Source organism: Mobula hypostoma, chromosome 6 (assembly GCF_963921235.1).
Source record: "Mobula hypostoma chromosome 6, sMobHyp1.1, whole genome shotgun sequence".
NCBI classification, from domain to species: domain Eukaryota; kingdom Metazoa; phylum Chordata; class Chondrichthyes; order Myliobatiformes; family Myliobatidae; genus Mobula; species Mobula hypostoma.
In genome coordinates, this window is record NC_086102.1 from 60027122 (window position 1) to 60053741 (window position 26620).

The 26620-nt window shown below is 40.0% G+C and overlaps 1 long non-coding RNA gene across 1 annotated transcript; it reads right to left on the reverse strand.

The window, feature by feature from the left end:
* Positions 1-4235: 4235 nt before the first annotated feature.
* Positions 4236-22595, reverse strand: LOC134347553 (uncharacterized). Its single transcript, XR_010018187.1, has 3 exons — positions 22527-22595; positions 15569-15631; positions 4236-4253 (listed from the first exon to the last, which is right to left on the reverse strand). It is a non-coding gene; the product is annotated as an uncharacterized LOC134347553 (long non-coding RNA).
* Positions 22596-26620: the final 4025 nt, after the last annotated feature.

Consider the following 26620-nt stretch of genomic DNA (forward strand, 5'->3'; position numbering starts at 1 on the left):
TGGGACAGGAGGTCCGGGAAGAAAGACGGGGGGGGCTGCGCACACACAGGCGCACCGCCATCATCTCCTCCCGCATTTTAGGCAGGGGGTATTGATCTATTTTCAGTACTGGGTAGATTGTGACCTTAAAATCACCACCGATACTGACAGATGCATTCTTCTTGGCTACTGAGACCACAGGTGTTGTCCACAGGCTCCTTCAGCTTCTATGCAATCTAGTTCACTGGCTACCTTAAAACTGATTGTATAAGGAACTGGACGGGCTTTGAAAAACTTGGGTATGCCATTTTCATTTGACACTAATTTACCTTTGATATGTTTGAGTTTTTCATTGCCATCTTTGAACAGTGCTTTGGCATCATCAGTAACTTTCTTAATTTGCTTTCAGTTGTCTCTATTGCAAGGGATGTCGCATGTAGATGGGTCTCGAATCAAGTTGTGGTCGTCTCGGCCAATCACAGCCACACAATGCTGCCCCTGCTGTTTTTACCACATTCAAGCCCAAATGTGGCTTTTTGGTTGCTGTATTTCAATGTTATGAATGTCATTCCCACAGGAGTTTTCTTTCCTCCAGATTAAGTTTTTAGTTGGATATCTGCAGACTTCAGTTCAGTATCTTTGAAATGTCCTTTCATCTCTTTCTGTGGAATGATTGAAACAGCTGAGCCAGTGTCCAAGTGCATTTTAATAAATTTGCCATTCAATTCTTTTCTTAGCTGTATTGCTTGTCTCTTGTTAGCTTTCACAACGTAAATCTCAAGGCTACCTAGTCCTGTGTCACTCTCAGCATTATCAGATTTTTGGTCCACAATTAGTGTACTTCTTGAAACTGCAACTTGATTTTCTATCTTCTTCTCTTCCCTGTGCAGTTTGTTTACTCTTGTCTGCCCAACATGCTCTTCATATGTGTCTCACTTTGTTGCATTTTCTGCAAGTTAAACATTTAAAACTGCATTGGGCTGGTACATGTGAGACCCTGCAACAATGGTATCACATTTTGTTCAGCTAGGCCAGTTTCTGTTTAGATGATGCAGTTTTGTTCACACTCACTGTCATTCCTGACTGCAACTCAATGGCATCTCTGTCTGCCGTTTCTGTTGATACAGCAATTTCAACTGCGCTTCAGTTAGGAACGATTTTTAATGTTTTCTTGTAAGATTCCTCAAACTAAATGATCTCTCAATGCACCATTAAGCCCATCATTCAACTAACAATGCTTAGACAACTTCTTCAATTCAGCCACATGCACGGAAATGAACCCCCACTTATGAAACCTAAAGCATCTGCAGTCAACAATGCCTTCAGTTCTAAATGTTCCTACATTACTTTCACAATATCATCAAGGCTCATTCCGACTGGTTTGCTCAGAGCATTTAAATTTCTAAGCAGATTGTATGACTTTAAATCCAATGCGCATTAGGGTTTATATTTTAGAAATACTGACAAACGCGTCAATATTTCCAATGAATGAATGCTGCTTTTTTATGATTATCATCACCCAATACTCACTGGTTATGAACCTTGAGTTCTTCTGTTTTCTGCCTTTTTGAACCCATTCTGCACATGCTGCAGTTTTTTTTACTTGACTGTTTCTCCTTGCATTTTTCTTATTTACCTCAAACGTTTCACTGTGCTTCAACAGATCAGTAGTCATTTTGGGGTTTGTTTTTAAAAATGTCTCATTGCCACTGTTATATTTTGTAACTCCAAAGCAGAAAATTAATTTGAAGACAAAGACCGGAGCCAAAGAGTTGCTTGTTAGTTCTTTACTTTCGTGTCATGGTGCATGCAATTCATTTCCTTTTACATACAACCCATAACAAATCATTGAAACAAACAAAGAATGCTTAATCAACAACATACTTACAAGATTACTCAAATATTAACTGAAATCTAAAAAAAAATTAAATAGACAACAGCTTCAAATCTACACAGAACAAAAGAGACAAACCAGCAATGTGCTATATATAAATTTTTAAATCTTTTTTTCACACTACAAGACTTTTCAGTTTATCTTGTCTATGCCAGCTCATTATAATACCATCAGTCTTATTCCCCATTATGCCTCACAACACACAGTAGTCCTGGGTGCCACGGTAATGTAGTGGTTAACACAACACTATTACAGCTCGTGGTGTTGGAGGTCAGAGTTCGTAACTAATGTCATCTGCAAGGAGTTTGCACATCCTCCACATAGACGCTTAGGTTTCGTCCGGGTGCTCCGGTTTCCTCCAACTTCCAAAGGTATATCAGTTAGTAGGTTAATTGGGTAAGTTGTCCCATGATCAGGCTAGGGTTAATTAAGTAGATTGCTGGGTGGCATGGCTTGACGGTCTGGAAAGGTCTATTCTGCACTGTATCACTAAATAAATAAATAAAACCATTTGTTCTAATATCAGAATAGGCAGGTCTCAAGGTAACATCTTCAGCATCAGATAAAATGAATTGGGTATGGAGTTGTGCAACATTGCTACAGTGAGCAGTGGTGAAGGTGATGGGTGGACCTGTATCTAAACACCATCACTGACCAAGTAAGACACCAATGTTGGGAATTGTCTGATTCAGCCTCAGAGAGATGCTTGGTAGATCAAAAAAAAGTAGTTGGTAGAAAGGGTAGCTGAGAATGAAAATGAAGATTTTTGTCTTCATAATACATAGTTGAAGAAAATTTCAGTTCATTTTGTACCAGATGTCATATAAATGATTTGATGATTTAGTTGCAGTGTTGATAGAGATAGTGGTGAAATGGAGCTGAGTTTTATCAGCATACATGTGGAAATGAATGCTTTGATTTATAAGGGCATGACCAAGAGGCACCAAATGGATAGCCAGAAGGAAAAGTCAATTCAGGTGATTTTTGGTTAACTATGACTGGATAGATAGGTGTATTTGGTACTCTCTCCATTGAAATGCCAGACTTGCTGAATATTTCCAGCAGCCTCTCTTTACTAAACATCCCCAATCTTTGTTTTTGCAAGCGTGAGTGCAAGGAGAATGGCACAGTCTTCTTCAGCCAAGACAGTGGAAAATCTTTGGAAAAAGGTAATCAATCAACAAAGCAGTAAATAGGATGTTATCTGTGATTCTTACTAGGAGCTATTTGGATACTTTTGCTAGGGATGCAAACCTGATTGCAGGGATTCATTCACAAAATCTGGACAGGCTTGGGAGGTGGCAGTAGGTTTGGAAAGCAGAATCAGATGAAGACTGCTGAGGATCACGAATAGATTTTATGAAATAGAATTAAAATGAATGATTTGGAGCATGAATTATTGTTGTCCTTATAAAATCAAATTACAATACATCTGTCTCAGTATATCTACCTTATAGCACATGAATATTCATTCTTACTGACTGGATGTTGTTAATTATATCATAGTGATGCATTCAAAAATACCCAACTGCTAATTGGACGATGAAGCATGTGCAGTGACAAATGCAAATTTGTGGAACTGTTTATCAAACCTTTGTTGATATGTTTAAAGGAAATTAAATCTGACCTGGATAGGAATAAAAGTCTTAATTTGTATAATTATGCTAAAATATTCAAAAAAATTAAGACAGTAATAAATATAAATGTATTTTATAATATAGAATAAGTAAAAACACTGCTAGTTCAATCATGCACTAATTTGTTATACAGCAAACTTATAAGATAAAAGTAATTGGGGAAGGAAGAAAAAAGATGAACACATAGTTAAAACGTATCCGAGCAATAAAAATAGAGTTAATATGCATATTGAATATGCATATTTTATAACTAGGCAAATGTCTTTAAAGTAATAACTATGCTAAATCTTCCCCTTAGGAACATGGTCACATTCACCACATCAATTTAAGTGAATAGCAGTTTTCCATCACTATATAACCAAGATGAAAGTGTAAAGCCTTATATATTATAAGAAAGTACCTTGTTTTAAAATAGGATAACACAGAGAGAAAAAGATATATGCATAAATTCATCAGATCTCTGAAAATCCTCTCAAAGTGCTTCACATTCCATAAGATGTAACCACATGAGCTGTTGTTGTTAAGCAAAAATGCTGATATTTTACAAACATAGGTTCCCACAGATTGCAAAAAGGTAAGTGGTAAACTGATCTAGATAGCTCAAAGGCTTCATACAGCACAGAAAAAGACCAATTTTCCTTTGACTTCCATACTGATGATTAAGTTTGTCGTTTTGCATATTCGCCATTTGTCGGTCTTTGTTCCATTGATTCTGTTGTATTTTTCTGTTCTACTGTGATTGCCTGCAAGAAAATACATCACAATGTAATATATGGTGATAGATACATACTTTGATAATAAATTGACTGTGAGCATTTGTAATTTTGACCATCTTGAAAGTGTTTTGCACTTCTCATGTGGAGAGAGAAAAGACTCAGTGTTTCAGACTGGCAGCTTTCTTCATAGATCAGACCTGAAATACTTGAGTTCAAGAATTTCATAGATTAGGCAACAAAGGAACAGAGACAGAGGGAGACTGAATGAGGGGAGCGGCGATTAAATTGTTCCTCAAGCTTGATCACATGCTCAAAAATAAAATGACAGCACTGATTGTTATATTTTATAACTCCAAAACTAATCTAAAGAAGAACTCGGGAGCCGAGGATAAACGTGTCTACTTTGCTTTGCTTTCATGAAGCGCCTACATATAATGTGGTGGCACATGCCATTCACCTACTTCTTACATAGAAACTGTGATGAATTATGTAAACAAACAAGAATGCTTAATCAAACAATACATTTACAATATTATTCAAATATTACTGAAATATTAAATAGATAACACAGATGCTCCCCCCACCCCATGTTTAGTCTTCATTTCTAACATATTTGAAGGAGAGAACTGTGTGCAATGTAAGAGGAAGAGATGCAACGATCATCTCAGATTTGTTATGCCATGAAAGGAGCTTACTGGGTCCGTCAAGTCCATGCCAGCTTTATGTAAAATCAATCTAGCTACTTCTGTTCCATTGACCTTTCCGCAGACACCTGAAAACACTTTCCTATCAAATACGCATTCCACCCCTTTCCCAGGTGATAAGGTGTGCATAGTGCGAAAGGAAATGTATGAGAAAGGTGAAAGAGGATTTGCCCTTTTGCTACCAGACGTTTCCTATTATGGTAGACGAGAGCCTTTTTGAAGTGCTTCCAGACGGAGAAGCTCATTCAAATTTTGGGCACTCTTCATGTTTCATCATAAAATTTTCAGCTTCAGAGCTAAAATTTTACTGTTTCATCACTAATAAACGTGACTTTTTACTGGCAAAAGCATAATTTTTTTTCTTATTTTGTTTCTTCTATTGGTAACACAACAGCTTTGAATTGTGGTAGCATAAGACCATAAGAAACAGGAGCAGGTGTAGGCCACCTGGTCTGTCGAGCCTGCTCCACCATTCAATAAGATCATGGCTGATCTGGCCATGGGCTCATCTCTACCTACCTGCCTTTTCCCCACAACCCTTAATTACCCCACTATGCAAAAATATATCCAAATTTGTCTTAAATATATTGACTGAGATAGCCTCCACTGTTTCATTGGGCAGAGAATTTCTCAGATTAACCACACTCTGGGAAAAGCAATTCCTCCTCATCTCCACCCTAAATCTACTTCCCCGAATCTTGAGGCTATGTTCCCTAGTTCTAGTCTCACTTGTCAGTAGAAACAACTTTCCTGACTCTATCTTATCCATCCCTTTCATAATTTTACATGTTTCTGTAAGATCTCCTCTCATTCTTCTGCATTCCAGCGAGTACAGTCCCAGGTGACTCAATTTCTCCTCATGTTCTAACCCCCTCTTCTCTGGAATAACCTGGTGAACCTCCTCTGCACCTCCTCCAAAGCCAGTATACTCTTCCTCAAGTAAGGCGACCAGAACTGCACGCAGTACTCCAGGTACGGCCTCATCAGTACACTGTACAGTTGCAACATAACCTCCCTGCTCTTAAATTCAATCCCTCTAACAATGAAAGCTAACATCTTATTTGCCTTCTTGTCAGCCTATTGCACCTGCAAACCAACCTTTTGTGACTCATGCACAAGCACTCCCAAGTCCATCTGCAAAGCAGCATGCAGCAATCTTTTACCATTTAAATAATAATCTGCTCTTTTATTTTTCCTTCCAAAGTGGATGACCTCACATTTACCAACATTATACTCCATCTGCCAAACCCTTGCCTACTCAACCTCTCTATATCTCTCTGCAGACTCTCTGTATCTTCTGCATAATTTGCTTTTCCACTCAATTTAGTATCATCAGCAAACTTAGATACACTACACTTGGCTCCCTCTTCCAGATCATTAATGCATAACGGCACACCGCTCACCACTGATTGTCAACCAGCGTGACACCCATGTATCCCAACTCTCTGCTTTCTATTAGTTAACCAATCCTTTCTCTATGTTAATACATCACCCCCAACTCTATTCATCCTAATCTTATGGATAAGTCTTTCACATGGCACCTTATCGAATGCCTTCTGGAAATCCAAGTAAATGACATCCATCTATTTCCCACTATCCACTGTGCTTATTATATGCTAAAGAACTCCAGGAAGTTTGTGAAACAGGACCTGCATTTGCTGAATCCATGCTGCATCTGCCTGATGGATCCTTTTCTTTCCAGTTGCCTCGCTATTTCTTCTTTAATGATAGCTTCAAGCATTTTCCCAACTACAGATGTTAAACTAACTGGCCTATAGTTGCCTGCCTTTTGCCTACATCCTTTTTTGAAGAGTGGCGTGATATTCACTGTCTTCCAATCTGCCGGGACCTGCCCAGTGTCCAGAGAATTTTGGTAAATCATCACCAAAGCCTCTACTATAACTTCTGCCATTTCTTTCGATACCCTGGGATGCATTCCAGCAGGACCAGGGAACTTATCTATTCTCAGGCCCACAAGTTTGTTCAGCTCTACCTCTTTAGCGATAGACCACAAGACCATAAGACATAGGAGCAGAATTAGGCCATCTGGCCCATTGAGTCTGCTCCACCATTCAATCATGGCTGACCCTGTTTTTTTCTCCTCCTCGACCTCAGTTCCCAGCCTTCTCCCCGTAACTTTTGATGCCTTCTATTATTTCCTTTGTTATCTAAGGCTGGCTCTCCCTACCCTTACTGTCCTTGCTTTTAACTGGAATATACTTTTGTTGAGCACCATGAAAAATCTCTTTGAAATTCTTCCACTGTTCCTCAACTGTCCCACCATATAGCCTGTGTTCCCAGTCTACAGTAGCCAAATCCTCACTCATTCCATTGTAGTCTCCATTGTACAACGGTTTTAGATTGAACTATTGCACCACTTGTATGAGAAATTCATTCACACTGTGATCGCTTTCCAAGAGGACCCCTTACTACAAGATCACTAATTTTACCTGTCTAATTGCACAGGACCAGATCTAAGATAGCACGTTCCTTTGTAGGTTTAATAACATGCTGTTCAAGAAAGCTATCACTTATGCATTCTAAGAAGTCCTCCTCAAGATTGATTTGACCAACTTGATTCACCCAATCTATGTGCAATTTGAAGTCCTCCATGATAACTGCTGTTCCATTCTTACATGCCTCAGATATTTCTCTTTATCTTGCCTGTGCCACTGTAATGTTATTATTTGGTGACCGATAGAAAACTCCGACCAGTGAATTTTTTTTCCCCTTTACTATTCCTAATCTCTACTCAGATGGACTCAACATTCTTCTCCTTAGATCTTATATCATCTCTCACTATTGCCCTGATCTCATCTTTAATTAAGGATGCTATCCCACCTCCCTTACCTTCCTGCCTATCATTCCATATTACCTGATATCTTTGGATATTTAATTCCCAAACCTCTCCACCCTGCAACCACTTCTCTGTAATGGCCACTAAATCATACCTCTTTGTACTGATTTGAGCCACAAGTTCACTGACTTTGTTTCAAATAATATGGGCATTCAAATAAAGTGCCCTTAAGCTCATTGTGCTTTTAAAATCTTGTAATCTTTTATTCTTTTACACTTGACTTTTCTTCACTCTGCTCTTACATTTCTCTTTTTTTCATCTTTTGTTTTTTTCTTTATCTTTATCCACACTTTTCTTTTTTATTTTATCCATACTTCTCCAATCCATTGATTCAACCTAACCACAGCCCTAGTTATGTGCTTCACCATTGGATCCTCGACTTCCTAACCGGAAGACCACAATCTGTGCGGATTGGTGATAACATCTTCTCCTCGCTGACAATCAACAGTGGTGCACCTCAGGGGTTTGTGCTTAGCCCACTGTTTACTCTCTCTATACCCATGACTGTGTGGCTAGGCATAGCTCAAATGCCATCTATAAATTTGCTGATGATACAACCATTGTTGGTAGAATTTCAGATGGTGACCAGAGGGTGTACAGGAGTGAGATATGCCAACTAGTGGGTATCACAGCAACAACCTGGCATTCAATGTCAGTAAGACGAAAGAGCTGATTGTGGACTTCAGGAAGGGTAAGACAAAGGAACACATACCAGTCCTCATAGAGGGATCAGAAGTGGAGAGAGTGAGCAGTCTCAAGTTCCTGGGTGTCAAGATCACTAAGGATCTAACACGGTCCCAACATATCGATGCAATAATAAAGAAGGCAAGACAGCAACTGTGCTTCTAATGAAGTACAGTTTGAAGAGATTTGGCATGTCAACAAATACACTCAAAAACTTCTACAGATGTAACATGGAGAGCATTCTGACAGGCCGTATCAATGTTTGGTATGTGGGGGCTACTGCACAAGACCAAAAGAGGCTGCAGAGGGTTATAAGCTTAGTTAGCCCCATCTTGGGTACTAGCCTACAAAGTACCCAGGACATCTTTAAGGAGCAGTGTCTCAGAAAGGCGGCATCCATTTTTAAGGACCTCCAGCACCCAGGGCATGCCCTTTTCTCACTGTTACCGTCAGGTGGGAGGTACAGAAGCTTGAAGACACACACTCAGCGATTCAAGATCAGCTTCTTCCCTTCTGCCATTCGAATCCTAAATGAACATTGAACCCTTGAACACTATCTCACTTTTTAAATATATATTATTTCTGTTTTTGCCTGAGTTTTAATCTATCCAATATACATAGACTGTAATTGATTTACTTATTCATTTATTATATTTTTTCTCTTCTATATTATGTAACTGGTAAGTTAACAAATTTCACGTCACATGTCGGAGATAATAAACCTGATTCTGACCCATCATGGTTCAGGTGAAACAGCTTCCTTCTTCCCCAATACTGGTGCCAATTTCCCAATGAATTCAAAGCCACTTTCTCCCACACTAATCCTTGAGCCACGCATTTAACTCTTTAATCTTCTTGACTTTATGCCAATTTGCACATGGCTCAGGTAGTAATCCAGAGATTACTACCTATTTGGTTCTACTTTTTAATTTAGTCCCATGCAGCTCAAATTCCCTCAGCAGAACCTCTTTCCTCATTCTACCTATGTCGCTGGTACCCACATGGACCACGACAACTGGATCTTTTCCCTCCCACTGCAAATTCCTCTGTAGGTCAGATAAGATGTTCCGATCCCAGGCACCAGGCAGGCAACACAGCCTTTGGGACACTTTATCCTCGTGACAGAGAACTCTGTCTATTCCCCTGACTATACCATCCTCAATTACCACTACGTTTCTCTTCTTTCCCCTCTCTTGAATGGCTCCCTGAACTACAATGCCACAGTTAGGTTGTTCATCCTTCCTACAGACCCCACTGTCATCCACAGGGAGCAAAAATCTCAGACATGTTGGACAAGCTCAAGAGCTGAGGCTCCTCCAGCACTGTATCTTGTATCCCAGTACCCACCTCACTCGCAGTCACACCCTCTTGTCCCTGATCGTAGACCGGGTTTGAGTCAACTAATCTCATGGGTGTGACTGCCTCCTGAAACAGAGAATCCAGGTAACTCTCACCCTCCCTGATGTGCTGCAGTGTTTGAAGCTCAGATTCCAGGTCATCAACTTTGAGCCTGAGTTCCTCGAGCAGCCAACACTTGCTGCAGATGTGGTCACCAGGAACCACAATGGGGTCCACCAACTTCCACATCATGCAGCTCCAGCACATCACCTGATCCTGCATCATCCCTTTATTTAATTAGTTGTAACTCAGTGACTTTTGATTCAACGGCTACAAAAGCCTTACTTGCTGCTTACCTGTACCTCCTCACTAAGCTTATTATACATAAGAGCTTTACAGACAGCAAAGGGAGAACTTTCCAACTGCTCAATTTGGAGATTTGAATACAATAGATCTTCACATGAAAAGAACTGAGTTAATCTGGGTCACCAAAAGCAAAATTCCATATGTGCTGAGTATCTGAGACAAAATCTAAAATACTGAATATGCTCAGCTCACTAAGCAATTTAGTGAGGGGAACAAACTAGGGATAATGATGTATGTCACTGACCTTTAAGATGAAATGTTTATGGTACTGAGAAAATGTGAAGGGGAGAGTACAGCAAAGAGAAAGGTCTATGGTACAAAGAAGTACTACTGGGTGGAAGCCAGAAAAGATAAAACAACAAGACAAAGGAGGATGGTAATTCAGCAAGAAAACAAGCAAAAGGTGGAGGCAGAAGAGTTGTAAATTCAGAGGCCACTTTATTAAATATACCTGTACACCTGCTTGTTATTGCAAATATCGAATCAGCTAATCATGTGGTTGAAACTCAATCCATAAAAGCATGCTTACATGGTCAGGATGTTCAGATGTTGTTCAGACCAAGCATCAGATTGGTGAAGAAGTATGATCTAAGTGTCTTTGATCATGAAATGGTTGTTGGTGCCAGACGTGGTAACGTGACTAGCTCAAAAACTACTGATCTCCTGGGATTTACATGCACAACAGTCCCTGGAATTTACAGAGAATGAAGTAAAAAATATTTAGAAAGCAGCTCTGTGGGCAAAAGCATCTTGTTAGTAAGAGAGGTCAGACTGTTTCAAGCTGACAGGAAGGTGACAGTAACCTCAATAACCACACATTACAACAGTGGTGTGCCGAAGAGCATCTCTGAACACACTAAAAGTCAAGCCTTGAAGTGGATGGGCTACAGCAGCAGAAGCTGTTAATGACCTCACTGGCCACTGAGTGTAAATACAATTGTCTGAATCGTCTTAAACTATTGTACTCTATTGAATCAGAATACTATAATGTGCTCAGTCAAAGGAAGCATTCAGTTCCACAAGTTAATGCATGAGCTTCATTGAAACAGGGTAGGAGACTAAGAACAGAAAGGAAAAGTGGGAGTGGGAGTGAGATGGAGAACTAAAGAGACAGTTGATTACATATTACCCTGAGCGATATGCCATCCATTTCTCCAGCTTTGTAATTCTGCCTGCTTGCATATTTTGTACTATAAATGGCCAGCCACAAATTCATTTCATGGATACAGCAATCATTAGCAAGAGTTGTTACAATACTGAATCTAAGAGTTCTTAAATATCACTAAATTCAATAGATCTATAGAACAATACAAGAAAAAGTAATTTAATTACTAGATAGCTGTTATCAGTTACAGAAATCCATAATTACTGCAAGTCTAATGAACATTTCAATGTCAGGCAAAGGCAATCAGTGAACCTTAGTCCGTTGCATGTAGAACTTCAATCCATGAGAAGATCTACTTTAGTAAAACTTTACTAAGTCAATACTTCATGCATAATTCATGTACTATCTTTATTCTTCAATTGTCTTTATCTCAGAGAGTGAACACTATGTAAACTTTGCAAAGACTTCCTAGCACAAACTGGAATGATACTTATTTGGTATATACTGATGAGGCTACTAATGAATAATATTTTTCTGCAAAATGCGAGAGTAATAAAAATGAATGTAGAAATGGAAATGTTTATCAGATCGGGTAGCAGCTGTGGAGAATAAAATTGATGACGCTCCATTCAAATAAGAAAAAGTTAAATATATCACATCCTAGAAATGTGTTTTACCTGATGACAATTATGCAATACGCTGGAGGAACTCAGCAGGTCGGGCAGCAGCCATGGAAAAGACCAGTCGACGTTTCGGGCCGGAACCCTTCATCAGGACCCCAGCATCTGCAGATTATTTTGTGTTGACAATCATGCAATGAAGTAATTCAGTGTACTGTATTCTTCCTCCTGCATTCATTTTATTGATGTCAATGAAGTGAATTTCAGAGGCAGATAACAAAATTCTGGCCTGTTTTAAGTCATCTGTACTACCAACAAACTGGGGAAAATGCCTAAGTTTTGAAATAAAGAATATACAGGATGAGGTACAGGTGCAGTTCTAATAAACGATTTTGATGTCAAAGCTTTTCTCTTTAATGCCTCTCTTTTCATTCAGCCCAATTCACTGAGTTCTTCCAGCATTTTCTGTTTATTTTTGAGATATGAGGAATAAAATAGAATTTATTTAAATGTTACATCCATTCCACAACATGAGGAAGTAAAAATCTTTGTGTCATGACTCTGTTGTAATGTACAGACATGTGAATTTAAGAGTCTAATGGCTTGTAGAAAGAAGCTGTCCTGTAGCCTCTTGGACCTGGCTTTAATGCTACGGTAGCGTTTGCCAGCTGAAATAGTTTATGGTTGAGGTGATTGGTGTCCCTGATGATTTTCCAGGTCTTCTTTCTGCACCTGCTGCTGTAAATGTCCTCAATGGAGGGAAGTTCACATCCACAGATGTGCTTGGCTATCCATACCACTCTCAATGCCCAGTGATCAAGTTTGGTGCCATTCTCGTACCAGATGGTGATACAGACAGTCAAGATGCTCCCAGTGGTGCCGCTGTAGATTTTTTTTGGGGGGGGGGGCTCATGCTAAACTTACAGAGAAGGAAAGAGCAAGAAAGAAATGTTCAGTTAAGGCAGAGGCAAAGAGAGACCAAAAATAACACAAAAAAATGGTACAGTCAAAAGAGGATGGTAGTGGACATAAAGAAACAAAAAGAGAATCAGGGAGAGGCAAGAGTTCCAGAATTATTGTCTAATTGTCTGAACACATCACCTGCCATTTCCAGCACAATGTCACCATCAAATATCCTTTCCCTAACCTTCTCCTTTCACCAATCTAAAGTGACCCCTCTATCCACAACACCCCTGTCCATTCTTCAGTGACAGCAGTATCTATTTCCTCTCACAGACACCTTCTCATTGGAAGCACATGAGATACAGCTCCTCTGCATTCACCTCCCTCCCTTCCTCACTATATATTCAATTTCAAAAATTATGTAAATAATTGAATCCTTTTAAAAAATCACACATTTTTTGTTCAGAATTCTTTCTTCGTATTTCACCTGTGCAATAAAATACATAGATTGATTCAATATACGTGTAAGGAGGAATACAATGTAAGATTTTGCTTCAAGCTCTGTACAAGCCAGCTGACACTTCATCTTGTGGATTTTTCAAGGTTATGCCATTTGTACTGTGCTGATGACATCCTCACTATATTCACAAACATATAGGAAATGATGGACAGACAAGGACTAACTGGCCTAGGTTGACTGTCCTTCGACAATCCAGCCAAAACCAAAACAAACCAAAGTAATCCTGTAGGCATTGAAATCAGCTCTTCCCATTAATTGTAACAGGCCCTCGATGAGCACAGATCACATCGCCATTTTCTTGGCTTTGAAAAACACTGATAAAACAGCAGCTCTTAAAGGATTACTGCTTCCCTTTGAAGAGGAGAACATTTTAGCTGGGAAAAAAAATATTCACATCAAATTATTAATCCCTTACTTTAGTGGTGTTGTATCTGAGGAGAATCTAGATACTAGAAGCTACAGGATTGGGAAGCTTAAAAAATAACTGCAGACAACTATGAAAGCAATAATTGGAGAAATATGAAGGTGAGCTAACCAATTATATAAACAAAAATACCAAAAGACTTTCAGATATATAAAAAGAGAGGCAAAAGGGGCAACATCAGGCTGCTGAAAAATTACGCTGGAGAAGTAGAAAGGGAAGACAAACTCAAAAATTTTTTCCACCATTTGTCAATGTGGAAGACACTTGCAACATGCCTGAAATTCGAGATAGTTGGAGGGCAGAAATTAGTCGGTATTACTGAGGAGAAGGTGCTTGGGAAGTTGGAAGGTTTGAAGACAGATAATTCACTTGGACCAAATAGACTGCAGCCAAGGGTTTTGAAAGAGATAGCTAAGGAGATTGTGTAAACATTAGTAGAATCACTAGAGCCAAGAATGGTTCCAGCAGAATTAAATTGCAAATGTCAGTCCACTTTAACAAAAGGCAGGAAACTATTGGCCAATTCACCTGGCTTCAGTAGTTATGATTTTGGAGTCCGTTATTAAGGATGAGGTTTTAGAGTACTTTGAAGCACATGATAAAATAGGACAAAATCCACATGGGGAGATAATTCAGAAATCAGAGGTGCAAGGGGACATTGGAATCCTAGTGCAGGATTCTCTAAAGATTAACTTGCAGGTTGAGTCAGGAGAAAGAAAGGCAAATGCAATGTCTGCATTCATTTCAAGAGGACTAGAATATAAAAGCAAGTACAGTATGTAATGCTGAGACATGATAAGGCATTGGTCAGAAGGGGTTTGGAACATTGTGAGAGGTTTTGGGATCTATATCTAAGGAAGGATTTGCTTGCATTGGAGAGAGTCTGGAGAAGGTTTATGACAATTATCCTGGAGTTAACATGAGGATCATTTGATAGCACTGGGCCTGTACTCACTGGAGTTTAGAAGTTGAAGAAGTATATCAATGGGCGAAGCCTACTAAATATTGAAAGGACTAGGTAGTGTGGCAAGCATTTGGTCCGTAATGACAGACAAGGAAGCTTGTTGAACTCAACAACCATTTTATTGTGATACACAAAACAGACCCGGAGAGTGAACCCAACCAGTCTCATACAGGCGGAGGAGGTGACCATCAACACCTCGGTTACAGTCATGGTGACCCGCAAATACACAAGTGAATAACTGTATAACCCAAGATGAAATGTAACAATAAATGAACTGGAACTTCCCACCATAATCCCACAAAAGCATTTTAACACAAGGACAATAAACAGTACTGGTTGTCTGGTAGAGCTGTTTAGAAAAGCATATAATTCAGACAACGGTAGTAAGATCGTTTCAAGCGTGTATAAGGGTTTGTCAAATCTTAAAACACATTCAACTTCATACATTAAAACAAAATGGGAGAAGGAAGGAGGAATAATAATATCTGAGGAAGACTAGACAATAATATGGAGGTATTAATGGAGTGCACCAGTTCACAGAAATGGAGGGAGTTCAGGTGGAAAAACTTGATAAGATATTTTATTACACCCTCTCAGAAATCCCATTATGATAACAACCCCCCTGTTTGCTGGAGAAATTGTAGAAATCAAAATGCAAACCATTATCATATTTTCTGGGAATGCCCCGTTATCAAAGACTATTGGAGTGGGATACATAATGCCCTACAAGACATCTTTAAATGTGAAATACCCTTAGAGAGTAAGACCATATATTTTGGGTATATACATCAAGAATGGTTGAAAAGAGATAAATATTTAATGAATGTACTGCTGGTGGCTGGTAAAAAGACTCTTACCAGGAAATGGTTATCACAGAAGAGCCCAACTCTAAATATATGCATGGAAATTACAATGGACATCTACAAAATGGAGAAGATAACAGCATCTATTAATCATAAGTTGGAACAATTTTATACATGCTGAAAAAAATGGTTTAACTACATAACACCTCATAGGCCTGATTTTATTCTCACAAGTCAATGAAAATGTTGTAAAAAAAATCACTCCCTACTCTGTACATAGTTTTCCTCTTTCCATTGTTCTTTCTTTCCTCTCCTTTCTATGAGTGTATACCTCAGATAAATATTATGTGGAGATTTGTGACGAATATGATTATATGATATATATGTACTGTATCTGAACTACATCTTATGGAAATGTTTGTTTGATGATGAAATTCAATAAAAAATAAAATACAAAAGAAAGAAATGCACGGGTGGGCTGTCGACCACTCCCCTCCCCAGAGCATCACAATAGCGTGGGCATGGAGAGGATTTTTATAGTAGTGAGAGTGTTTAGGACCTGAGAGCACAATCTCAGATGAAAATAACATCACTTTAAAACAGAGATAAGGAGGATTTTCTTTAGTTAAATGGTGGTGACTCTGTGGAATTCATTGTCACAGACGGTTGTGAAGGCCGGGTCATTGGATATACTTAAAGCAGAAGTTGATAGATTCTTGATTAATAGGGGTGTCAAAGGTTATAGAGAGAAGGCAGGAGGATGGGGTTAAGGGAGAAAGATTAATGAGCCGTGATCAAATGGTGGAGCAATCTCAATGGGCCAAATAGCCTAATTCTCTCCAAAGTCTTATGGCCATAATAACAGGTGGTGTAGTAAAAGCTAAAGCATACATCATGAAAACTTAATTCAAGATTCAAGACTGTTTAATGTCATTTCCATTACACAAGTATACAGGAAAACAATCTAACATCCACATGCAAAAAACAGATGGATAACAACATGTACAGTTGAAGTCAGAAGTTTACGTACACCTTAGCCAAATACGTTTAAACTCAGTTTTTCACAATGCCTGACATTTAATCCTAGAAAACATTCCCTGTCTTAGGTCAGTTAGGATCATTATTTTATTTTAAGAATGTGAAATGTCAGAATAATAGTAGAGAGAATGATTTTTTCCAGCTTTTATTTTTTTCATCACTTTCCCAGTGGGTCAGAAGTTTACATACACTTTGTTAGTATTTGGTAACATTGCCTTTAAATTGTTTAACTTGGGTCAAACGTTTTGGGTAGCCTTCCACAAGCTTCTCACAATAAGTTGCTGGAATTTTGTTCCATTTCTCCAGACAGAACTGGTAAAACTGAGTCAGGTTTGTAGGCCTCCTTGCTCGTACACGTTTTTTCAGTTCTGCTCACAAATTTTCTATCGGATTGAGGTCAGGGCTTTGAGATGGCCACTCCAATACCTTGACTTTGTTGTCCTTAAGCAATTTTGCCATAACTTTGGAGGTACGCTTGGGGTCATTGTCCATTTGGAAGATCCATTTGCGACCAAGCTTTAACTTCCTGGCTGATGTCTTGACATGTTGCTTCAATATATCCACATAATTTTCCTTCCTCATGATGCCATCTATTTTGTAAAATGCACCAGTCCCTCCTGCAGCAAAGCACCCCCACAACATGATGCTACTACCCCCATGCTTCACGGTTGGGATGGAGTTCTTCTGCTTGCAGGCCTCACCCTTTTTCCTTCAAACATAACGATGGTCATTATGGCCAAACAGTTCAATTTTTGTTTCATCAGACCAGAGGACATTTCTCCAAAAAGTAAGATCTTTGTCCCCATGTGTACTTGCAAACTATAGCCCGGCTATTTTATGAAAGTTTTGGAGCAGTGGCTTCTTCCTTGCTGAGCAGCCTTTCAGGTTATGTGGATATCCTAGGGGGACCAATATCCTGGCGGGGAGATTTGCGAGGGCTACTGAGGTGACTTTAAACTAGAATGGTTGGGGGATGGGAATCAAATTAAAGAGACTAGGAGAGAGGAGGTTAGTTCACAACAGGGGGATGGGAATAAGTGCAGAGAGACAGAAGGGTATAAAATGACGGTAGAAGCAAAAAGTAGAAAGGTAAAAAGTAAAAGTGGCAGGCCGGCAAATCCAGGGCAAAAATCAAAAAGGGCCACTTTTCAACATAATTGTATAAGGGTTGTAAAAGCGAGCCTGAAGGCTTTGTGTGTCAATGCAAGGAGCATTCATAACAAGGTGGATGAATTAAAAGTGCAGATTGTTATTAATGAATATGATATAGTTGGGATCACAGAGACATGGTTCCAAGGTGACCAGGAATGGGAGCTCAACATTCAGGGATATTCAATATTCAGGAGGGGTAGGCATGAAAGAAAAGGAGGTGGGGTAGCATTGCTGGTTAGAGAGGAGATTAACGCAATAGAAAGGAAGGACATGAGCCGGGAGGATGTGGAATTGATATGGGTAGAGCTGCATAACACTAAGGGGCAGAAAACGCTGGTGGGAGTTGTGTACAGGCCACCTAACAGTAGTAGTGAGGTTAGGGATGGTATTAAACAGGAAATTAGAAATGTGTGCAATAAAGGAACAGCAGTTATAATGGATGACAGCAATCTACATATAGATTGGGTGAACCAAATTGGTAAGGGTGCTGAGGAAGAGGATTTCTTGGAATGTATGCGGGATGGTTTTTTGAACCAACATGTCGAGCAACCAACTAGAGAGCAGGCTATTCTGGACTGGGTTTTGAGCAATGAGGAAGGGTTAATTAGCAATCTTGTCGTGAGAGGTTCCTTGGGTAAAAGTGACCATAATATGGTGGAATTCTTTATTAAGATGGAGAGTGACATAGTTAATTCAGAACCAAAGGTTCTGAATTTAAAGAAGGGTAACTTTGAAGGTATGAGACGTGAATTAACTAAGATAGACTGGCAAATGACACTTAAAGGGTTCACGGTGGATATGCAATGGCAAGCATTTAAAGATCGCATGGATGAACTACAACAATTGTTCATCCCAGTTTGGCAAAAGAATAAATCAAGGAAGGTAGTTCACCCGTGGCTGACAAGGGAAATTAGCGATAGTATCAATTCCAAAGAAGAAGCATACAAATTAGCCAGATAAAGTGCCTTCCCTGAAGACTGGGAGAAATTCAGAGTCCAGCAGAGGAGGACAAAAGGTTTAAAAAGGAAGGGGAAAAAAAGATTATGAGAGAAAACTGGCAGGGAACATAAAAACTGACTGTAAAAGTTTTTATAGATATGTGAAAAGAAAAAGATTGGTTAAGACAAATGGAGGTCCCCTACAGACAGAAACAGGTGAATTGATTATGGGGAACAAGGACATGGCAGACCAATTGAATAACTACTTTGGTTCTGTCTTCACTAAGGAGGACATAAATAATCTTCGGGAAATAGTAGGGGCCAGAGGGTCCAGTGAGATGGAAGAACTGAGGGAAATACATGTTAGTAGGGAAGTGGTGTTAGGTAAATTGAAGGGATTAAAGGCAGATAAATCCCCAGGGCCAGATGGTCTGCATCCCAGAGTGCTTAAGGAAGTAGCCCAAGAAATAGTGGATGCATTAGTGATAATTTTTCAAAACTCTTTAGATTCTGGACTAATTCCTGAGGATTGGAGGGTGGCTAATAAACCCCACTTTTTAAAAAAGGAGGGAAAGAGAAACCGGGGAATTATAGACCGATTAGCCTGACATTGGTGGTGGGGAAAATGCTAGAGTCAGTTATCAAAGATGTGATAACAGCACATTTGGAAAGTGGTGAAATCATCAGACAAAGTCAGCATGGATTTGTGAAAGGAAAATCATGTCTAATGAATCTCATAGAATTTTTTGAGGATGTAACTAGCAGAGTGGATAGGGGAGAACCAGTGGATGTGGTATATTTGGATTTTTAAAAGGCTTTTGATAAGGTCCCACACAGGAGATTAGTGTGCAAACTTAAAGCACACGGTATTGGGGGTAAGGTATTGGTGTGGGTGGAGAATTGGTTGGCAGACAGGAAGCAAAGAGTGGGAATAAACTGGACCTTTTCAGAATGGCAGGCAGTGACTAGTGGGGTACCGCAAGGCTCAGTGCTGGGACCCCAGTTGTTTACAATATATATTAATGACTTAGATGAGGGAATTAAATGCAGCATCTCCAAGTTTGCGGATGACACGAAGCTGGGCGGCAGTGTTAGCTGTGAGGAGGATGCTAAGAGGATGCAGGATGACTTGGATAGGTTAGGTGAGTGGGCAAATTCATGGCAGATGCAATTTAATGTGGATAAATGTGAAGTTATCCACTTTGGTGGCAAAAACAGGAAAACAGATTATTATCTGAATGGTGGCCGATTAGGAAAAGACGAGGTGCAACGAGACCTGGGTGTCATTACACACCAGTCATTGAAAGTGGGCATGCAGGTACAGCAGGCGGTGAAAAAGGCGAATGGTATGCTGGCATTCATAGCAAGAGGATTTGAGTACAGGAGCAGGGAGGTACTACTGCAGTTGTACAAGGCCTTGGTGAGACCACAGTTGGAGTATTGTGTGCAGTTTTTGTCCCCTAATCTGAGGAAAGACATCCTTGCCACAGAGGGAGTACAAAGAAGGTTCACCAGATTGATTCCTGGGATGGCAGGACTTTCATATGATGAAAGACTGGATGAACTAGGCTTATACTCGTTGGAATTTGGAAGATTGAGGGGGGCTCTGATTGAAACGTATAAAATCCTAAAGGGATTGGACAGGCTAGATGCAGGAAGATTGTTCCCGATGTTGAGGAAGTCCAGAACGAGGGGTCACAGTTTGAGGATAAAGGGGAAGCCTTTTAGGACCGAGATTAGGAAAAACTTCTTCACACAGAGAGTGGTGAATCTGTGGAATTTTCTGCCACAGGGAACAGCTGAGGCCAGTTCATTGGCTATATTTAAGACGGAGTTAGATATGGCCCTTGTGGCTAAAGGGATCGGGGGTCTGGGGGGAAGGCTGGTACAGGGTTCTGAGTTGGATGATCAGCCATGATCATACTGAATGGCAGTGCAGGCTCAAAGAGCCGAATGGCCTACTCCTGCACCTATTTTCTATGTTTCTATGTTTCTATATAGGACTTGTTTTACTGTGGATATGGATACTTGTCTATCTGTTTCCTCCAGCATCTTCACAAGGTCCTTTGCTGGTGTTCTGGGATTGATTTGCACTTTTTGCGCCAAAGTACATTCATCTCTAGGAGACAGAATGCGTCTCCTTCCTGAGCGGTATGATGGCTACGTGGTCCCATGGTGTTTATACTTGCATACCAGATGAATGTGGTACCTTCAGGTGTTTGCAAACTGCTCCCAAGGATGAAACAGACTTGACATCATTTTCTGACCTCAATCCAATAGAAAATTTATAGGCAGAACTGTGTGCAAGCAAGGAGGCCTCCAAACCTGACTTAGTTACACCAGTTCTGTCTGGAGGAATGGAACAAAATTCCAGCAACTTACTGTGAGAAACTTGAGGAAGGCAACCCAAAACGTTTGACCCAAGTTAAACAATTTAAAGGCAATGCTACCAAATACTAACAAAGTGTACGTAAACTTCTGACCCACTGGGAAAGTGATGAAAAAAAAAGCTGAAATAAATCATTTACTCTACTATTATTCTAACATTTCACATTCTTAAAATAAAGTAGTGATCCTAGCTAACCTAAGACAGGGAATGTTTTCGAGGATTAAATGTCAGGAATTGTGAAAAACTGAGTTTAAATGTATTTGGCTGAGGTGTATGTAACGTCTGACTTCAACTGTATATGTTGGCCACAGATGACACAAAGATATTTAGACATAAGAAGGAATGTATTGGGAAGCCATTTCAAGTTTGATAAACTATACTGTCATTCATATCGGTAACACTTCCAGTTTAAGATGGCACTGCTGAAGACGTGTGACAGCTTACTGGTAGTCTGAAAGCAAAGGAATTCGATTAAAACCATTATTAGTAACACTTTTTTTGAAGTAACTTGTAGTAAACTATCACCGCAAACAATAAAGAAGGCAAAGCGAATTCACGGGATGTGCCCTGCAGGTGCGTTGCATATTCGATGTACTTGGAGTTGGAGCTGTGCTGGATGGAGTTAACAATTCGGAGGGGAGAATGCAGGACAGAGGCGTTCCAATGCCCATCTAACTAACTCGGGTAAGGGAGTGAGTCACTCTAAGTGCCAAGCCGAATTGGAGAGGTTGGCTTCTACAGCAGAGAAACTTGAGTTCAAAGTGAATCACTGGGTGGCATGTTCAAGGTCCGGAGCGATTCACCGTGGTGAGGGCCCAGCCCTAATGTGAAGTATCATCCACTGTTTGGACACTCTAAATGTCAGCCCACATAAATTGGAAAGGCAGGGCCTCGAGGTTTGGGCGTGGCGCTGGATCGCTCTGTGCTCCAAGCTGATTTGGAGAGGTCAAGAACAGCTTCTTCAGCAGTAAAATGTAGGCCCAGAATGATTCGCCAGTGGCAGGGCTGAGTCCCAGTGTGAGGTTCGGACAATTTAAACGCAGGTCCAGATGGTCTGGGGCCTTCTCTCTCCATGACGCTAAGGCTGTGAGACTGCCCCTGGCTGCTGTGCTTCGTGTTTGTGAACTTTGTGGCAATTTGCCCACTAATATAATTAACTGAATACCGAGACTTTGGGTCTACTTCTGGCTGCTCTGGGGATTTGGATCTGAGTACTCAGTTTGGTTCAGAATGTTGTTGTTGCTCGCTTCTTTTGTTTGCATGATTTGTTTTGTGTTTTTTCTCTCTTTCTCAGTGGGCACTCAAGATTGGTCTTATTTTCTTTTAATTGGGTTCTTTCGGGTTCCTTGTTTCGCCTGTGAGCAAACAATTCTCAAGGTTATATGAATTATACATTCTTTGATAATAAATGAACATTGAAACTTGAAAGACTTTAAATGATTTGGTTATATATCAGGAATTCAATTCAAAGTTAAACCAAAATTTCAGAACATACCTTTCATTCAATTTCTTGACAGCAAGTCACATAGAATTCTTTCTTGCATTTCTATGAATACTTGATACAAAGCCTCATCTGGAAAATAAATGTCCATTTGGTTGGGTGTGGCTAGAGATGTGCATCTACTCATGTATAGAATTAATGCTATATTACTAGCATGGAAAACAATGTTTTGAATCAAGAATATTATCAACAGGGTGAGGCATTGTTCGAAGTTTTCTGCACATACCTTCTGAAGGCATTAGAAGAAGGCCATTCTGTCCATTCATCAATGCAGGCACTCAAAGCAATCCTATTAGACCTATCCCCCACTTCTTTCCATATACCTATAAAGGAAATTTACAGTAGCGAACTAGCATATCTTTGAGATGTGGAAAATACACGGGAGCCCTCCAATTTCCTTCCACCTCCTGAGAGAGAATATGCAGACTCCTCAGTAACAGCACTGGAGGCCACATTTGAATTTGGCTCACTGCAGCTATAAGGCAGCAGCACTAACTCCTGAGCCACTGCCACCCACATTCTTTATGTTAATACAGCTGGGGTACGTTTCATACTGGTACTGAACTATCCCCAATATGTATAAACCTTCTTGAAGTGACACAAACGGATGCTGTGACAAGAATATGTGTCCTTATTATGTTGTAATGAACTCATCAGGGGAGGTATGAGCTAGATTTTCTGTTATCTTGTCAAAGACTAGCATTTGCATATCTTGACTGTGATTTTGAGAGAATGCAGCATATCAGAATGAAAATCAGGTTTATTATCACCTGCATGTGTCGTGAAATTTATTAACTTAGCAGCAGCAGTTCAATGCAATACATAATATAGAAGAGAAAAAATAATAAATAAATAAATAAATCATTTACAGTATTCGTATATTGAATAGATTAAAAATTGTGCAAAAAATGGAAATAATATTTTTTCAGAAGTGAGGTCATGTTCATGGGTTCAACGTCCATTTATGGATCGGATGGCCAAAGGGAAGAAGCTGTTCCTGAATATCACAGTGCAAAAAAATAATTCTTAGAGTTTTAACTCCAGACCTGCTGTGAGTGTAAGGGCAACTGCAGCACACCTTGTCCTTCTGCAAATCATGCCCCGGATTGCATGGCTTAAGGCCAGTTTCTCTCATGAAGGCAGTGAGTGAGGCGTTCAAGCTCCAAGTTTCAGATTTCTATGTGTCAGATCACATCCGATGGGGCGTGATTTGAAAGGACACTGGACAGGTTGTTCATTGTGTCCAGTCATGATGTATCATCACTTTCCCTGCCAATCAATGCTCATCCCCATGGGGGAATACGGCAGCAGGAACATGCCGGGAGGAGACAAAGATCAAGCTGGCTCCTCCCTCTTTTAGCACATCCATCCACCACTGTCAGTCTTACAAGAAGCAGAAAATCATTTTCTGACAGCTCCAGAATTAGAAATGGAACCAGCTGCTGTGGTGTTATCTTGTGACCTCATGCCATAAGGTACAAGGCTTTGTCCATCCCAAGAGAACGCCACTGAACCAATGAAGCTTCTCACAGTAATTCCTCAATGGCACAAGGATAGCATTACAATGCAGCACAACAATGGTAATCCCTTTATTTTATTCTTTCTAAAGTTCTTGAGAACCATTGCAGAGGATGAAGAAGAGGAAGTACAGTAGTTATTTATAATTTCCCATTTGCATTCAACCTGCACTTAAATTAGTTTGAAGCACTTATTTCCCCTTGGAAAGGAGTTTACCTAAAGGAGGCTATAATAAGATAACAGCTAATGAGTGTAAGGATAAACACAATACATAAGACACTGAGAAAAAAAATCTTGTTATATTTACTTGCCTCCTGGACATTGAGGAATTGGTTGGCAATTATATTGTGCAAAAGGTTTGATTAAAACACAGTTTTCCATGTGCTATTCCTAGATGTTCCTTACCTTCACTCTTTTCTTCTTTATCCCCTTGCAGTGTTTTCAGGATTTCTGTCTCATTCAGTTGCATTGAACTCTACTAAGCAGAGTAATGAAGCACAACATAATGTAGGCAATGGTAATTTTTTGCATGTTTACCAAGCCGTGCAGTAGGCCCCTCTCTCCTTTTTATTAGTTATTTTTAATTTCTTAGTTTCTTATCCATATGCATCAGTTACTTTAAAAAAATTGGAAATATTTCTTCTAAAATCAATCTAAAATCAGTAAGATTTTAAAATTAAATGGTATTATGACCATTTGAGCAGCCTTACAATGTTGTTGTTTTGCTTGAGAATTTATGTATGCAAACATAGCTACAATTCCTTCTCAGGAATCAATCCCAATTGCCTTCTCACAATATTATACAATCTCTATCCTCTATGGAAATCAAATTTAGAGTCATGCAAATGTGAATACTACAGCTCCAGGAAATCTGAATTGCAGCAAAAAGAGCTGACATAATAATTCTTGTTTACTTGCCACAGATTCAGTCTGATTTGTGGAACGTTTCCATCATTTTCTGTTTTATTCCAAACGTACAGTGCTAAAATTCAACTTGATTGTTCAACACCATTGCTTCTGAAGGACAGAACAATTCTTTTTACAGTGAGGTGATCAGAGCTGCACACAATACAGGTTTCCCCTGCCATCCAAAGGTAGTGCGTTCCTATGAAATGGTCCGTAAGCCAGAATGTTGTAAAGCGAAGAAGCAATTACCGTTTATTTATATGGGAAAAATTTGTGAGTGTTCGCAGACCCAAAAATAACCTACCAAATCATGCCAAATAACACACAAAACCTAAAATAACAGTAACATATAGTAAAAGCAGGAATGATATGATAAATACACAGCCTATATAAAGTAGAAATACTTTTCCACAATCATTGCCGCACTGTCCACCGTAGCGAAAATCTCACGCAAGTGCCATCAGCAAAAACACGGTGCAAGCGCCCTCGGCAGAAAACCTCACGCAAGTGCCGTCGGCAGAAACACTCCCTCCAGTAACCTTTGAGCTATGAAGCTGCCAAATCATACCAAATAACACATACAAATACACAGCCTGTATAAAGCAGAAATAATGTATGTACAGAGTAGTATCACTTACTGGAATCAGGAAGACAGTTTGCCCAGCACACTGATGATGGTGTGTTAGACTGAGTCATCGCAGGTTGGGGTGGTGCAGTGGCCCCCACCCTCCAGGCCGCCGACCGATACCGATTCGCGAAGCATGCAGGGGTACAGCGGTAGCCGGGACGCATCCAGCACATCTTTAAGAAAAAAGCTGAAATAAACATGCTAATTAATTAGGTGCTGCCCGGCACGTAATTGTCAGCCCAGATCAGAGGCGATGCAATCGGCAATTGTCTCTGATCTGGGCCGACATTTACGTGCCGGGCAGCACCTAATTAATTAGCTTGTTTATTTTGGCTTTTTCCTTAAAGGTGTGCTGAGTGCTTCCTGGCGACCGCTGCATTCTCCACGAATCGGTATCTGTCCGCGGCCCGTTCGCCACTGCATTCGGTTTCGATTGTTATCCTTTCCTCTTCCAACTGCATCAGCACTTCATCTGTCAGTTCTTGGTCATGGGATGCCAAAACCTCTTCAACATCATCTTCGTCAATTTCCACAAGCCAAATTCACTTTGTCCTTACTTCGTTCACCACGATCGAAACGCTTAATTATGTCTAGTTTTACGCTAAGTGCAACACACTTGCGAGCTCTTTCAGGCTTTTCCGATACCTTGGAACTCACCTTGCTAATGGCTGCTCACAGGCACGTGTTTGAGCAATGCCGGCTAGAATGCCGTTCCGAATCCGGGAGAGAGCAGCTGCTCGGGGCACGCACTGATTTTTTTTGCGTGCCGCTTTTCCCGCGCGCTGCCTTTTTTCATAACAGTGAAAACACCTTCTGTTAGCGAAAACAGGTAACTAATGTAGGTCTTTTGTAACAGTGAGGTTTCATAAAGCGAACGTTCAAATAGCGGGGAACACCTGTACCTCAGATTGTGATCAACCTCTATTGAACAAAGATAAAAGCTTGTTTGATTGTGTTGTATTTCAGAATTAATGCAGCTAATATTTAACAGGACTGTTTTCCTACTTCGGTTCAAACTATGCTGACAATTTTACAA